Source organism: Nipponia nippon, unplaced genomic scaffold (assembly GCF_047370975.1).
Source record: "Nipponia nippon isolate SJK-2023a ecotype South Korea unplaced genomic scaffold, ASM4737097v1 scaffold_3, whole genome shotgun sequence".
Classification (NCBI taxonomy): Eukaryota; Metazoa; Chordata; class Aves; order Pelecaniformes; family Threskiornithidae; genus Nipponia; species Nipponia nippon.
Genome location: NW_028262347.1, coordinates 124,342,073 through 124,359,974, shown reverse-complemented (window position 1 = coordinate 124,359,974; position 17,902 = coordinate 124,342,073). Strand labels below are relative to the sequence as shown.

Genomic DNA, 17,902 nt, shown 5'->3' with positions numbered 1-17,902 from the left:
TGTGTTTCAGTTGTGCACAGACCGCGTTCCAGTCAGTGTCCACATCGACGAGCATCACGTGGACATTACAGCTGCTTTTCTGAAGGAGACAAACACTGTACAAGATTATCATCGTGAACAACCACCTGAAAGGTAGATATTCCCTTATTTACAATACCAAGATCTTTTCTGACCCCATAGACTAAGAGCAAATGAAAATGAAAGGTTCTGCTTCCTCCAGACCCTGTTTACACCATTTCAACACACCCAGTACATTACTCTGCGCGTGACGTTCCCCGTGTCATCCCGACTTTGCCTGCCAGCTGCAAAGCTTGCTTTAGATCTTGGACCGCAGTTGACTGCATTCAACTCTTGCTGCAGCTTGACATGGGACACAGCGAGCTTGTTTCTGCCATTTTCTCCCTCCATTCCAGCTCAGGCTTAGCTCTGACTGATGTTTGCTCCCATTCATTTCTGAGTATAGTCAGTATGGGTTTAATTAACGGGTATAGCAAGCTCAAACTATTTTCCAAAATTTTATGTGGAGAAAAACAGCAAAGTTCTTTAAAAATGATAAAGATTATTGTACTATGGATGAGCCACAGTACAACATAGGTCTTCTGCTAGGGAGAGCTTCAGCCCTGATACAGTGACCCCCTCAGAGTCCAAGCTCCCGAGACTTTCTGCTAAAATACTTAATTTTCCTCTTCATCACCTTAAGAGTGACCTGTAGATTTAAAGAGCTACAAAAAGCTGTGGCATACAACTGCTCTTTGATTCAAACTCTTCTGATGAGCAGAGTTCACTGTAGAAGTTCACTCAGACCACCACCACCACGGCTTTTACTGCCGCTCACACGATAGAGATGAGTATGCTCCAAGTCAACAACAGAAGGAGAAGGAAGGTCAACCCAACCTTCCCTCATGTCTGCAGATGCTCTCAGGAACGTCCTCCCTCCTCCGGATTCTCCCCTCCATGCTCACATCAACACCACCACCTCCAGGAAAGCACCGCATTCCTGCCTCCAGCTAACAAGAGTCCTCAAGAATTAGCAGAATGTCTCTCCACAAAGAAAGAAGCTAAGGAAGAGTTTTACAACCTTTAAAAGGTTTTTCACTGTACACTTTTCCCCCATAATCGAATTGCTTCATTTAGTGCATTTAAGAGACACACAAGAAGGCAGAACCACGTGGAGACCCATAAACCAGGCAGTTCTTGGATATAACATTTGGCCTCACCCAGCCAAGTTTTTGAAGTAATTTTAAAGCAATTCCATCATTCACTGGAAATCGGCAAGAATGGTTTCGTTTGCCTGGACTTTTGGTAGCTACCCAATTCAGGACAACACCCAGCAGATCGCTAGAAGATGGAGGCACATCTCCAGGTGTGCTACTTCATGTTTTGCCCAATGTCGCAGTTCAAACAGAAGATAATTCATTAGAGGAAATATTCAGCTGCTTATCATGAGCAATGGTTCGTTATTTCAACTCAGAAACTCAGACCCGTTCAACACCTATCTAGTAATCCTCAAAAAGTTGACACTTTGAGGAAGAAACATTACAGTTCTGTGATGGGAATAAGTATTCACCAGAGTAATTCTAAGAGCTCAGACCCCTGCGTTTTCCCTTCCTGCAAAAGAAATATCTCCTCAGAACGGTGTGACCCTTCTGGAGAAATAAGCTGCTCTATTTTCCCACCGGGGCCTGGAACAGACAGAAGTGGAAGCTGATGACCACTAAAAATAGCTGAAGTAGTCTGGATCTAGAGAGTTGCTTGCCCTCACTGCAATTACCAAATAGCGTATTCAGTTCCACTGATGCTAATGTGTGCAACAAGTTCATTTACACCTCAATTAACTTCAAGAAGCACTTGTTTTCCACAATTAATGACAGTTCTTCCTCCCTTTTCCTATAGTCCCATTTTTTGCCTGACCCTTAGCAAACCACTGCTTCACTTGTTTCAAATATGGTTTGAAGGATGTGGGTGAAATAAATAAGAAAAATGGATTTCCAACACATGTAAACAAGAGTAAGAGAAGGAAAACCTTGCACTGGATGGGAGCAGATGGATGCCAGATGGTTTCTGAGATGCAGCTGTAACTGTGTATATTTAAGCAAAATCAGGAAAACCCACCAAAGGAAAGTCCAGCACAGAAAACCGGGCAACGCTGGTACCAGCAGGAGGCTGGTGGCTCCTCCAGAACCTTACCAGGTATGAACACCGTGTTGCATCAGAGGCTCAAAATCTGCTTTCAACTTGAGTTGGGAGAAAAATTAAAGCCTGTACAAGAACTCCCCACAGCAGCATTAGCAGACAGGGCCCAAAGGCTACAGTTTGCCATTGCTTATTCATGAATAAAGTCCTTCTCAAATTTTTTTTTTTTTTTTTGGAAAGAGGTTGGCAGGGGCTGGACTTCAATCAAAAAATGGCAATGTAGCATTTAATCAGCAGATAATTTCAAGCAATAAAGTAAGGTTGAAAGCATCACTCGGAAGGAAGAGAAGCTGGCAGATGTACGGTAACTGGGAAAATACGATGAGAAATAAATCAAGACATGACGAGACGTCTTCCCCAAAGCCCAAGCGGAGGCTGACAGCGAGGAAGGCAGATCCTCCTGGACACCCACGACGGCAGCACGCTGGGGTAGGAAACACCGATGCTCCCCAACCCAGCCCCAGCAGCCCTCGCTCCTATATTTGCCGTTTGTCCCATCCACAAGTAATACACACCCCCCTTTTTCTTTTGCTCGGATATCGACAACACAACCTAACAAAGAAGTGCACAAACATACGCTAATTTGAAGCGGTACCGTTCAGGAGTAGCAGTTTGGCAAGAGGCAGTGCCTGATGGAAAATGCAGCTATTGATTTTCCTATAGGTTGCTGTCATAGCTTCTGCTGCCTACAAACAACCAACCTAAAGAGTATTTGCTTTCCAGTGACAGCTGGTGTCAATAACAGTATGCATTTACTGACATGCTTTCCACAGAATAAACTGATATTTTATTATTTAATGTGTTTTAAAATCATTACCGCAATTCCTGATGCCATTACTGTTGATAAAATGTACATGTATCCTAAATCCCTGGCAAAGCACTGAAGATCCATAGCTAGTTAGCATTCAAATTCTTACCAATTCTTTTCAAGACATGGTATTAAAAAGAATTGCTACTCTTGAACATATTTACTAAGGAACAAAAGAAAAACTGTATGTGATTAATAGTACAATAATAATAGCAGTAATATAGAAGCAGACTCTTGGGAAATATTTAGCACAAGTGAGTTCTGAGTGCTGCTCGGGGTATTTACAGCAGATTTTGTTATAGCTCACAAAAACATAATTTTGCAAGGATTTCTAAAACCATTTGTTCCTCTTCCTTACACTGTAAGTTGGATTTTTTGCATAAAGGAACGTTTTTCTTTGAGGACAGGAATAAAAAGAAAAGGCAGAGTATTTTCCCACCAGCCCATGACAGCTTTCTCTAAGACACCATGTGTAGAAAATACAGGAGAGTCCTGTTTTGGAACCTCCTTGGAGTGAAACACAAAGTTGTAGATTTGACCATCGTGTTCAGAGATGGTGGCCTATTTCATCCAAAAATACGATTTGGTGGAAAATACCCCTTGGCCAAATGTGGGTTGTTACCATGGGAATAGCTTTTTGGACTGCGACTGTATCCTGGACCCAAGATCAAAGAGAATTGTATTTCTATTTTAGAAGTAAAGAAGTATGTTAACTTAAAAAAAAAAAAAAAATCCAGCATTTGTACAGGACACTCAGTTCGAGATCTGCAAGCTATATTTTCACAAACACAACAGCAGACAACAGCACGAGCAGAGCCTACAACCTGGTACTGTCTGGCAGGCACGTGTCCTGCCCTCGCTTCCCGCCGGTGCCAAGCACCAGCAGCATCCACCAAAATAACAGGGTAGGAAAACCATTTGTTTTCTGAAAGGGCAGATTTTTTTTTTTTTAAATAAAAAATGAATTTTCTTTTCTGTCCCAGTGTTTATTATGGCATCCTCTGCAAAAAGCAAGCTGGCAAGAGCTCTGCGTCTGCCCGAGCCATCTGTTTCTGCTTACTGGAAACCTGCTGGTAGCCCAGACTCACGTGGAGGATGCACAAACACACACTCCCCTGCGCTTCAGACAGGCCTGGCGTTCAGTTATTCACTTACGTGACATTTAGGTCACTTATTTCACATTATACCTTGAGGATAAAATACAAGTGGGGGTGTCTTTGGGGGGAGAATGCAAGGAGAGGTGAAAAGCAAGTTTCACACCACGGGAGGAGTGTGAGCCAAGGCACCACGACGTTCCCGGGAACGGCTCCGTCCCTCCCCAAGGGATTACGGGGACACTGAGGGGTCCCGAGGTCCCAGACACAGCGTATGTACACGCTGGGGTTGCTAATCCAACCTCAGCGCTTGCACGGTGCATGGCTGCTTCTCTAAGGCTTTTACCAGGCAATATTACAGAAATAATTTGTTATTCCAAAATTCACCCCCCTCCATACTTCCACTTACCTGCAGAACAACCGAGCACCTGCATATAGATACCGTACACCTCGAGGCTCGTTTCAGAATACAGATTTTTCTTTTCATATGGAAAAGAATTTGAAGTTTTCACTAGAAGTACAATTTTACAAGTATCAAGCCAGATTTTTATGCATCAGAATAGCATGTTCCCATTACTACTTCCGACAATAAAAATACACTACCAGGATGATATAGTCAATTAAACAGTAACTTTTTAATAAGACAGCTACAAAACTTTCAGATAAGCTCAGGTTCCCTTAGGCTACAGAAACATAAACACTCAATTTTAGTTTGTCAGACACAGAAGGACGCAAAAATTACTTAAATGACACTTTTAGCTCCAGAGAGGATATGAAACTGAACCAGCCAACCTTACTTCCTTCTGATAACCCTTTCTGATGAAACAGGTTTAAAACAGTATCACCGAAATCTCCAGTACGAAAGCAGTATAATTTACAAATGCACAGGTACTAACATTTCTACTTTTTTTGTTTGTTTGTTTTGCATTTTCATCTTGTATTTTGAGTAGTCAGTTACCACACTGTAACAAATGAATGTCTCTAAAACAAGGCATCTTTCAAAGCAGTGAATATTTAAAATACCCTCCTATTTCTCTGCGTTTCCTGGTCCAGGGAACATTATCTTGTTCTTTTTTCCCCTGTACGTTCTCGACCACAATCCCTCAAAGCACAAATATAGACCCGTACTTTTAAGCCGAAGCCATAGTACCAGCTTCATAAAGATGAGTCACGCACATGTACATTTTAGGGTAAAAAATATAGGCCCAAGAGACTAAGGAAGGAGATCCTCCAAATTATATTTACAACACTTTTCACCCAAGTAATTAATATTTTGCTGTTCTATAGTCCCCCTTCTAATATTTTTTTTTTTTTTATTTTAACGTTCCTAGAGAGATTATTTCAGGTAATTTATACAATTAATGGACAGCCTACTAAAAGTAATTTTGATTCCTTTTCTGTCCTTCAATCTAACAACACTACTTGAGCTATAGTTCAGCAAGACCCGCATGTTAGATGTGTTTCCACTGTCCCAGTTCCGTCTCGGGGCCCCGACGGTCCCTCGCTGCCTCCCTGCACCCCAGCCCTGCCCTCCTCTTCCAGCAGCGTGCGGGCAGATTCACCCCAGCACGGCAGAACAGGACACACTCAACATCTCCTGGGCTTCCCTTCTGTAGTCTCAAAGACAACTCATATCTAGAAATACAGGCACACCTTGTTCAATCACATTATACAAACTGATTATTTTTGTTTTCCTTTTATTTACCTGCTTTCCACCTAATGCAGAGCTGCCCAAGAACAAACACCGCTGCCCCACGGGATCCATTTTTTCAGATCTGTCAAATGCTGCTGTCTGTCAAACTTGCCTTTCAGAATACATCAGCCAAAAAAAGGGCGAGCTTTTTTATAGAATAAATTCAGTGTGCTCGTGTAGTCCCACCCTGGTGATGGAAACCCTGATTGCTGAATATTTTGCTTGCGGCTTTAGCATGTGATAAGTGCTCATCCCACAGATTCAATGGAATAACCCGAGAGGCTCTGGCCATACTATAACATCAAAATTTTCCTCCTGTGACTGGAAAAGGAAACATTCAGGCCGATCAATGACTGGCTGAAGCTGCCACAAAGTGAAGCCCCCTCTTTTTTCAACAGAGCGGCTACTGAGAACCTGGCCCTGTATTTCTATCCCAGGAAGTAATGGAGAAAATCTACTTGTACAGGTAAACAAAATATTCAGTACACAGTGCTCTGCCTCCTCACACCCTGTTTACAGACACTGGGGGCGGAGGGAAGGGGAAGTCACAAGAAAATTGTTTCTGTGATTTTCCTTCATCCCCACAAGTGCACCGTCAGCGTGCTCCCACGCGGCCTCCTCCTCTCCGCCACGGGAAAACCCGGCTTGAGAAACTGGGCTCAACTTCTTCAAACCTAACCGCTGGCGTTAATGCACCGCTCGCATTGCTCGGGTGCCCCTGCTCCCCGCTCCCCAGTGAGGGTCGGGGTTCCTGCGACCCACTTGCATGAGATGGAGATGGGATTTTGAATTCAAACTGCTTTATTTTCTCATACATGTAGGGAAACATCTCACGAGAAGGAAAAAGGAGAGAAATTTTGTGCTTGAAGAAGATGCACAAATCTGAGATAGCAGGTACCTTTGGAAAAAGTAATCAGTTTTTTTTATCTCCAGGTCAGGGTAATTTTAACGATATTCTGTTCTCAGAGTCCAGCAGGCTCCGGAGGACTGTCTTTGTACAGGCATCTGAAAGAGCCAAGAGTCACACTCTGTGAGATGGCAAAGCTCATTTAAAGCCTGTTAGATGTACAAAAGCAAGGAAGCTGCTTTGTGGGAAGCCACACCAACCGACAGCGTAACTCATGCGCTTCTGGAGCGGGGTGGTGGGAAGAGGAGAGGTAGGAGTTCACCCATGTGCTTTGTGGGACTGTGTTTTCACGGAACAGCAAGGTCTCTTTCTTTAGACGTGATCAGCAATCGCTACTTGTGGAAAAGCCAGAGAGGCAGCAGATAAACTCGAGTTAATGAAGCCTCAAAATGCTGAAGAACTTGAGGCCTCATTAGATGGAAGACCTGAACTGTTTTTTTGGCAAGAAATCCTTCTGGCAGCTGCAAAACCGACAACGGGTAGGTCTGATTTTGCCAGATTCACGTCAACCTCTTTCCATTGAGAGAAGAAAACAAGGATAATTTGCTCACATAGCTCCGAGCACGGTATGGCTGGCAGAAGCGCTCGCTCCTGCAGTGGTAAGGATTATCCCAGAGACCTCAACCGCAGGAGGCACCGCTGCGGCACTAAGGGCTTCTCCCCATCTCGCACACTTTTCAACAGAAAAAAATAATATGTGTGTATATATATACACACATATACATATATATACACATCCTACACACAGCGTACTGCAGTAATGAAGAGAAATGGAACCAAGCTGCATTTACAAGCAGCGCTGCAGTCTGTGTCTGAAACACGTCCCCTCCTTTCCCATCACATCAGGCATTAGCTACAAAAACCTGCCCTGTGGCATGCATATTGTGTGCTTATGATCTGCTTTTCCAGCTGAAGTCATTAATGTACAATTTAGTGCAACTTAGCTGTCTCATAAAACTTATCTTAGCCTTATCAAAGTAGCACTGGAGCAATTCCCAAAAGAAATCATAGCCTCAATTCTTCTCCCTTCATACTCAAGTGTCCCACATACCTTTCCTGAAAGGCCACCAAAGAACCACTGCTGAAAAATAAATGAGACAAAATAATGGGATTGTAACTCATTTCCGGGCTCCAACTGATTTTGCATCCATTTCACTGTCTTCGTGTTGCGGCCACATCGCAGAACCAAGCTACAGAAAGATATATAAAAAAAAAGATTGCTGGAGAGCAGAGAGCCAAGTCTAATTATCAACAAAAGTGATGGTAACTAAACTTAGGTCAATACTAAGTCAATGCGACTCTGCAAAACAGCGCTTCAAACCAAAAACAAACCCCAACAACATAGAAAAATCAAAACGCACTGGCTTCCAAGAGACCTTTTCTCCACAGGTCAAGTAGATCGACTATAAAGGAAAGTGGTTTTGTGGGAGACGAGCAAATTAAGTCATAAACATCCTATGAAATGAACCCCCCCATGTCTGAACAGAAGCTTTCTGCATCTCCTGGCTGCTCAGTCATCACCTCCTCTACCCAGGCCAGCGAAGGGAAATGCAGACGTACAGGGCAGACTGATGCAGCCCTTCTGCTGCTAACAACGGGTTCAAAGGCAAAGCATGTGCTGTCAACGGTGAGCAATTGCTAGGACAACAGCAGGGCTGAAGGAAAGAGAAAAGTCTTTTGGTGAAGCTACACAAAATCCTGAGATATATCTCAAAATTTCTTTTATGGAAAAAATCTTTCATGTTTTCATTCATCGACATCCTAGAAACTTTGTTTTCCCCTCTCACACAGACAGGCACAGAGCTTTGATTCGTTCAGGGAACCGACTAGAGGCATTAACTAAAACTCGAAAGCAAACCAGATCAGCTTAAGTTGCTTCCTTAAAAAAAAGAAAAAAATTCCCATTTCACAGCATGCTAATTAATAGAGCAGAACCAATATTTTGATATCATGATTAAGAACAGTTCATTTTCAGCATCTTTCTCAACAGCGGATCAATTTAAGATGCAATTACCACCAATGCAATTATCTGGCAATTTGCTCACTAAATGACTTTCCAAGATGCATTACTGAGATAAGGCAATGCCTTCTTTAAAGTGCCTTTGAGCTAGTGAAAGATGAACCTGCAGGGAGGATTTTCTAAACAACGCACATCTCGATTCTTCAGCAATAAAGCAAAACTTTTGCGTCATGAGTAATCTACAGGCACACAAACAAAACGTGAAGTTAAGTGAACAGCACGATATTTGCAGTCACTGTGTTGTTTTTCTCCTTATTTCACAAACAGTAATCACCAAGAATAATATTGTGATGGAGGACACATCCAAAAGACCATTTTTGGAAAAGATAAAACTGAAGTTCTTGACTTCATTGTATTTTAACCACGGGACACAGGTGAAGACTCACTAGCAGGTGAACCGCTTTATCTGCCCCTTACTCTTTCTGCTCTAACTACTTACTGGTTTTCACAACGGTGTTTCACGAGGAGCTGAGCTGGCACCTGCACAACATAAATAAAAGAAATGCCATTCTTCAGGGATCTGGAAAAAGATCAACAGGGAGGTGACAAAATCCGCAGGTTTAAAGTTATTCAGTTTGGTCAAAGTTAACGTTTCCTGATCAGATTTGGGGAAAGGTATCACACCACTCAACCATGACCAATGCAAACTGGTAAGATGGGCGAAAACGCTGACTATACACACAACTGGTCGTCTCTAAACTCAGTAGATAAAAAGATCTTGAGAAGGTCTTGCTGGCTCTGAAAAGGCCCATGGCTTTCTGCCCATCCCTGGGGACCAACTCGCCGCAGCCAGGGGCCCCGATGGCTCGCGGTGCTGCCAGAACCCCGACCCATCTGCAGCTCCCTGCGTGAGCAGCGATGGGAGCGAGGAGGTCCCCAGGCAGGGCTGCTGCCACGTGCTGGCTAGACCAGAGAGTCATTTCTGACCAAAACGCAGAGATTTTGGTGCTCAGTTAAACCATGTGCTGTACCCATGGGAGTCGGCTGCAATGGCCGGGAGCCACAGCTGTAGCCCACTGTGTCCCTCCCCCTCCCAGCACTGAAAATTAAGTAATTTTCTAAGTATTGCCCAAAAGAGGCCACAGAGCTCTTCTAGCGATTCATTCACCATCAGCCTTTCTAAACCAACATGATTCCCCCTGCAGAATATAATTCAAAACTTATCTGCATACCTTTCTGTGCAGTTCCCCAACCTTTTCCTTCTGTGAAGATCCAAATCTAAACACATTTTCTGTTTATACTTGATGCCTGCAGAGGTTCCACCTTCTGTTCCACGGAGGGGAACCCTTCCCTGCTTCAACAAAAAGATCCGTGACTTTTACCGCTCTATGACTTTTAATTAGTGCATGCTCATCCACATACGCAAAATGCATCACTAAAAACACAAAAGTAGACATATTGTAAGACATAACTGTACCAACTTGACGAAAACTGACTTATTTTTCAATACTGAAAATGCAAAATAGAGTAAAACTATGTGTTAGCTTTCATATATGTATAGCTATGATACATGTATGTATATAAGAATACATACATGCGTCATAGCTAACACACAAAGCTGTAAAGATATATATCTTACTTCCTTTACAAACTCTTTCTGGTGTTACACATCCTGGTTTAATGGGCTAGGAACAGCACTATTTTTGATACAAATACCACCACAACGGGATGGCTCAAGAAGATAAGCTATTTCCAGAGAATGAGTGGTGGTGAGTGACCGGCATTGAAACACATTATCTTTCCATCACTGAAATACAGATTCACTTCTTAGTTTCTTTAAAATTGTAAACTATGGACTGTAATGATGCTGTTACCAACAAGATTTTTAGTTCACTAAGTCAAGTATACTGATCAGATTTACATTACAGGAAAACAACCCTTTCCAGCTGTAGGCAGAGCTCCCCACTTTTCCCTACAGTCTGTTATAAGAATTGACACATTAAGCCTTAGGTAAACCTAAAATTTTACTTTACTTTGAATCAACAGAAATGTTTTTGATTTCCAGTATTACACCAGCTAACAGCATGGCTAAAAACAGAAGCATAGCAGTATATCCACTTCATGAAAATTAATTTAAAATATAATTCAATGAACACCTGTAACCAGAGGATGTTTTAAAGCAGTGCAGGCGCAGAGAACAGCCCAGACACCTGCTGTGACAAGCTACGCTATTCTCTCAATACAGACTCTGAACAGAAGCGTTAAATATTTTCTTAGACTAATCATAATTATTGACAATAATGAACAAATTAAGCAGATTGATCATAAAAAGGGTCAAGATCTCCAGCGTTTTATATATATAACTATATATATACACACACTGTATATATACGTGTGTGTATATATATACATGCACGCTGTATATACCTGAGTGCAGCTGGAGTTGCACACAGATGTGAATTCCCTTTCGTAAGTCATTCAGAGGATGAATTTTTTGCATTTTTTTCCTTAATTCACAATTAACAATAGCAAGTCACTTCATAGCACGTACAGCTTCCCGGCAAGGATTTTAGGCAGGCATCAACGCTGAATGAGACAGAATAACTTGGGCTGAGGAGGACCTTCGGGCTCATCCTGCCCAAGCTCCTGCCGAAAGCAGAGCTGGGCTCCAGGCTGCTGGGACGTCTGCTCGTGCCGGCGGGGCTCCAAGGTGGTGCCGCACACCACCCTCACAGGGAATTTTCTTCTCCCCGTATAACCAGCTGCAATTTCCCCCTCTATAACCAGTTGCTTGTGCCCACTGCCTCCTGCCCTTGCGCTGTGCACCCCGGGGTAGAACTTGGCTCGGTCTTCTCCATTACCTTCCTCCAGGTAGCTGAAGACTGCAGTTCAGTCCCCACCCCGCAAGCCCTCTCCTCTGGGCTCGTACTTCACGTCCTCACGCCCTTGCATTTGGCTTTGTCCAACGCCAGGAGGCTTTTTGATGTCCCTCTGGACAGCATCCCTGCCCTCCGGCACAGCAACCGCTCCTCCCAAACCGAGGCCATCTGCCAACCTGCTGAGCGTGCGCTTCATCCCATCATCCAGGTCACTGGCAGAGATGTTGCGTATGAATATATGGCTGAATAATATCCAGTGGAAAATTATGTATAAAGACCTTTGCTCTTGTGTTTGTTCAGATTAAATGAGGAACAGCTGCTGTGCAAATCAGACTTCAGAGTTTGCTCCCTGCTCGAGCGCAGTAGCAGTCATTTCATTTTGATCCCATGTGGCTCCAATGATAAGATGATGATATGACACAAAAGTCCTGAATGATCTCCTGGAAGGGCAAGAACATGCAGAACATGCCAGGTTTCACTGTCTACCTTACACAAGCTTCCACAGATGTGAACTTATTTGGTAGTCTTCTTCATGACAAAATAAGTAAGTTTTTTTAAGGGTCTCGGCCAATGTAAACAGGAAAAAACCACTGTGTTCAGACGTCAGGCACTGCATGCCTTCTGTTTCTGATGTACAAAGGATGTTTGTTAGGATGTTTTAGATGTATACCGAATACAAAATCAGGACTACGTTAACTAACATGCAACTCTTGTACCGCATCTTAAAAAAAAAACACAACAAAAATTGCTTCTTGATGAATATAAAATGCTTGCAGACCTGCAGTTACTTCAGCAGACTTCAGTTGCTAGTGTCTTGACCATTTGCCACAAGCACTCAAGAGAGACGAACTCGCAAATGTCACTACACCTCAATGCAGCAGAAATACAAAACAGCTCAACTCGGATGCTCACGGACGGGCGTGCAACTACATTTCTTTCTAATATGCTGGTTAGTCACCCTGCGTTAATGCATGCATTAAAGGGATCTGCAACCCCATCCCCCCAAAAACAAAAAAGAAAAAAAGAAAAATGCTTGAAACCAGTTTACAGGTGCCCCCCAAAGGCTTCCTTTAAGCACCCTTTTCCACCTGAAATTAATTAATTGCATCTTCTGAAAAGGCTGCGAGTCCTGAAAGAAACATGCCAAGTGATTTTAAAATTGATCATAGGAAAAAAGCTGAGGTTGGCAAGGAGCTCTGGAGAGCACCTGGTCCAGTCTTCTATAGAAAACTGGGCCTCAGATTAGGTTTTCCAGGGACTGCCAAACAAAGTCATGAGTATTTCCTAAATTTATTTTAGAACAGTAATTATGAAAATGACTTCTACCCTGCGCTCATTAAGGCACTTCCTTTCCTGCACGAAGGAGATGAGAACAACTTGAAGCGTCCGCTGCACATCCAGCTTTAGATAAGCTCACAGATGAGCTCCTGATCACAGCAGAGAGGTGAAGCTGCACCAGACCAGACCCGGCCAAAACCCTCAGCCGTTACATGGGTTATCTCGGGGATCTCCCCTCCGCATACCTTCCCCTCGCCCTCAAAACACAACGGCGCTGCCTGAAGAGCAGGGAACGCTGCTTTGCAGGAAGCCTGTAAGGCTGCTGGTTAAGTCTGTATAATTTCCAGTCACTTCTCTACACCCTTTTGTCCTGAAGCAACACATCAGGACAGCAGCATATGTCTGTTCAACTGGATTTCCAACATGACGGCACTTTATTTGATGCCGACGTCCTCCCACGGGCAGCGACACGCAGCATAAATGCCATTTTCCCAGGGACCATAATTCACGCCGATGCCACACGGTGGTAGCACTACGAAAGGGACGGAGAGCAGCAAGCTCTCACAAAGCATCTGGGGTCACGCTCGGCTGCAAATTGTGGTATTTGATGTTCCTCTAGGAAGCCCATTTCATCTAATCTCCCTGGAGCCAAAACAAGATGACACCATCCTAATTTCAAGGAGAATAACAATTTGCGCTGGAGTTTTATGTAACTCCATTCAGGCATTTTTCTAACATCTGTGCCTAAATGAAACAGTGAAGCAGAGTAGATGCAATACAGATGCCTCGCAAAGTCATTGAAAATACACAACTGCTATGTTTTTCACCACAAATGCATAAACTGGCCCTTAATAAAGCTGTCTGTGGAGAGCCGCCGCTAAGTCCATCATCTTAATGGCCTACAATTTCACAAGAAATCACCCTGCAGCAGCATCTTGGTCTCAGATGCACACAATCCCAAACCAGTCATTTATTAAGATCTATTTACAGAGCAACAGGACGCAGTGGTTTCATAAGATGCTTATAACCATCTTTTAATTCAGCCAAACATCTTACTGAAGGTAAGAGTCAACTAAAAACAAGATAAAAGAGAAATGAAAGGCCTTTTCAGCTTTACTTTGCAACTGTCATTTGTACTTTTAAAATACAGTTTTCCTACTGCCTAACGTGTTTCCAGAAAACAGGAATCCATGGATTCTCAGGCCGAAGTTTACCATCAGCTTGTCATTGGAAACAAGCCACTCCAGGTCTGAAGAAAGACTCAACCACCAGAAATCCGCTGCCACCATAGACCAGGAGGACAGAAGAGGACACGGCGGGGGGCGAAGGAGGCATACCTGCCCTTAGGAGACACTTGGCCTTTTTCACTAACACTTCACCAAATACCAGCCTTCACACGTTCAGTCACCTTTATTGATCAGTTATACCAGAAAATAACACTGAGACTTTATAGATTTGGCTGTAGAGCAGGAGATGAGGAACAGGTTTGGGAAATAACGGTGGAAGAAAAACAAACTAAAAAATCCCTAAGCTTCAAATTAAATCATTCAAGCGTTAGGGAGGGAAATCCAGCAAGTCAAAGTTGTCCGTTCACTGGGATCACTCGGTTCTTGCTACTCAACCTCAGCCTCCTCCAGCACCACCTCTCCCCTACCTGGACGGCTTCGGCAGATGAACGCCAACAGGCTACAGAATTGTAGCTGCTGTAGACAATTACACCAGGTTTTTTTTAAATTGTACATTAGATACGCACGCAAAGATTCCAACCTTTCAAAAGTTAACCCCCCAAGACCCCCCAAAAATCCCATCCTCAGCCAAACTGCTGAGCACAGCCATCTCCCCTCCTCCCAGATCCTGAGCAAGTTCTGTGAACTCCTCATGAATAACTCCTCCGTAGACACGAACACTGCTGTATTCATTTAGAAAACAAAACCAGTATTATACGAAAATATGCTGCTCACAATTCTGGTGTAAGATCCTCAAACAACAGTGTAATGTCAAAAATGGCATTTTGCTTACCCTAACTTGAACAGTGAAATTGCTGGCTCTCTATAAACAAGCAGAAGTTTCAGGTTTTCTTCTTCGACAGTAGAAGACCCATTTTTTTCAAGAGAATTTTATTATGAAATAAATACGTTTAAATCGTTTTTAAGGACTTTGTTCTGTTTTTCCATTTTAATTACCGCATATGAAAAACTCATGGTACAGTTACTGAACTCGTACAACTGCCTACATCGTGCAAAAGCACACAGAGAACTTCTGCCTCCAGCAGACTGCCGTTCGTTACAAAATGTCCCAGCATTAATTCAGAGCTGTCTATACTCATGAGCATGAAAAAAAAAAAAAAAAAAATCTTAGCATCTCTACCACTACAGTTTATGTTTCTTCCGAAACAAAAAGAACCAACATAAATGCAAATTTTCCAGTCTCTGGAAAAATTCAGCGCTTGTGCAACCTTGCTCCTGCCAGCCTCCCCGTCTCTGCTGCTCCTCTCTCCCAGCGCTGGCTCCATCACCATCACCTCACCCAGGGCACCAAATTCCCACCTGAGACTGCATTATCCATACTACTCCTTGGACTTCTTCAGGTTTCCATGCTGATCATCACGTTTAATTCCACAGCAAATAACCAAAAAGAAAGAAACCACCACAAAAGTCATTTAAAATATGGGTATTTCCCAGTTGATGACCCTATTTCTTCTGCTCTTTAGTAGTTACAGTGGACTACACAAGTAAAATGTAGAGCAGTACGGTCACCTTTAGGAAAGGTTTTTCTTCATTTCTAAGTATTTACATTGTATTAAGATCAGCTATTTAAAAGAAAATTACCATAACCTAACTATACTTACAAGCTATGTAACAGTTTCCACTTTACTATATCATTTCCATAGCATTTTGGTTTGGACTTTTCTGCAATAGGTGCATTGCCTATTTTTAAAAAAAAAAATAAAGGTATTTACATGATTTTTTTTTTTCATCCAACTTAATGAGGTTGCAAAAATAAAGCCTGGGCTATTTAAATATATTATTCAGATAAGATATTTATGGAAGGTCAATGCTTACACTTTGGACTGCAATCTCACCGAGATCAAACATGTACAACTACAGGGCTTTAAAAGTTGCACTGTAACGGGGAATTGAGGTTCTAAAAATACCACTAGAAAAAAGGAGGGTAAAACTCTTTTTCATCCTTAACTTCAACGTGAAACCTCGGCATCGCATGAATATGGATTTTGCATTTCCTATATATAATCACAAGTTTGTAGGGTGCCTTGGGACCTTTGAAGAAGGCACAGAATAAATGAAAATCATTTTAATTAAAAGCAAATTAAAGGGTCTTCTAATCCAGGCAGCAGTAGCAAATCCATGGAGACTTTTTAGAATATGGATCCTCGAAATTACATTGCTTATAAACCTCCCTAATTCCAGCTTCCTTCCCTCACTTCCCCCCAAAGGAGGCTCTGAATCTGTACGAGATCAAGTTTATTATGAAAATTCTGCTCTAGTTTCTAAAAAAAGATTTTGCTCTAGTTTCTGAGTGGCCACAAGCACTAGCATCCACGCGGAGAAAATAAAAACAAAGAAATGAGAAAGGGAATGTTTTTCCCTCACTGCAAGGAAAAAAGATAAGATTCTATTTTATGCTTTTAAGAAGCCATTTCAACACTGATTAGGAAAGTTGGGAGTTCTCCTCCTTGACAGGAGGCTTTTGAAATACAGCTCAAAAATAAACTAAGCAACCACATACTAAAATGTTATCACAGAAAGGGCTTCATATTAGAAAATGCACGAGGTAGAAGAACACGTAGAAGTAAAACAGACATAACTGTAGTCTTTTTCATTACTGTTCTTACAGCAGGAGGACGTTACTGGTGAAGTCTCACAGGTCTCCCACCGCCTGTCCCCAGTTCACCATTGCCTATACCGATAAATAACAGATCGAATTTGCAACTACTAAAAGTGAACAGGAATCTAAACCTAGTACTATTATGTTCATTTCCGTCTAAAAGGCATTTTTACATGTATTTATCTCATTAAGCAACTCAATTCCTCCATTAAGAGGAAAAGAACCCAAATCCCAACCTTGAGGGGAAAAAAATCCAAACAACCGAACAAGAGGAACAAAAAAAAGAAAATGGGCAAGACGCCTGGAGAAACACTGCTTTGATTTTGGCACATGGGAATAAATGGAAAAAATATTCAGCTAACCTTTTTTTTTTTTTTTTTTTAATCAAAACATCTTCCATCTCATGTGCAAATTTCAACAGCTGAGAAAGCATCCTACTCAACCTCCCCAAAGTGGTGTCAGCATGTTTTATGTAAATACTAGTTAACAAGGGACGTGTGTTTGCAGCAAACATTTTAGGGTTCTGCTTTAGAAGCTCTGGATTTACCCTCTGTGTCGAAGGAGAAATTGTAATTCTGAAGACGATAATAGGAGATATACACAGAGGACATAGGAGATTTTTTTTCCTTTTTAAATAGCCAAGATGTATTTGTTATTGAAGAGTTTTAAATAGTTATTTAACAAATTAACAGGAGAAAAACTTGATGACTAAGCTCTGCATCAATATGTGGCAACATACGTCTTGAAAACAACTTTATTTTGCAACGTCCGGAAATAACGTTAGGGTTTGATAACATGCTTATTCTGAAAGGATTACTGAGACCAAGGCAATTTCCCCCGGGACAATCAGAGAGGTGTCACACAAAGCACAAATGTGACAAGCTAAGTGGCACAAGAGTGTGCTCTCAAACAGGGATACCCAGGGGAAGCAACAAAATGAAGTCCTGATCTCGGTTCTTGGGCAATACCAATTCCCTCTGCCCTAAGGCAGCGCTGGCTACGGCACCTCCTGCCACCGCCCAAGGAAAGGGCAGCTCCTTCACAGCCGCCCGTGCCTTTACGGAAACACAGTTCTCCTCATCGAGTTTCATATTGATTTAGTAATAACTTGGTTATTATTATTCCTGTTCGATTTCTTTACTTTTGTCTTTGTGTGGCGTCTTTAAGACACGACCACCAGTTGCGATGTAGCTATCTAAAACACCATATAGCCATAGGGGATCTTCTTTTCAACATCATGCTGA

The 17,902-nt window shown here is 42.4% G+C and overlaps 1 protein-coding gene across 6 annotated transcripts in view; it reads right to left on the bottom strand.

Annotated features, from left to right (window-relative positions):
• Nucleotides 1-17,902, bottom strand: part of PTPRE (protein tyrosine phosphatase receptor type E) — a 112,775-nt gene that overhangs the window by 74,071 nt on the left and 20,802 nt on the right. Inside the window, exon 1 of one of the 6 annotated variants that reach the window (XM_087766439.1) lies at nt 9,155-9,215. The exons of 4 other annotated variants lie outside the window; for them this stretch is intronic. The gene's annotated coding sequence lies outside the window, so the exon portion shown is untranslated. Of the gene's footprint in view, nt 1-7,746; nt 7,764-9,154; nt 9,216-17,902 lie in introns of those variants that run through there. One more of the 6 variants, XM_087766435.1, reaches the window with a different exon arrangement.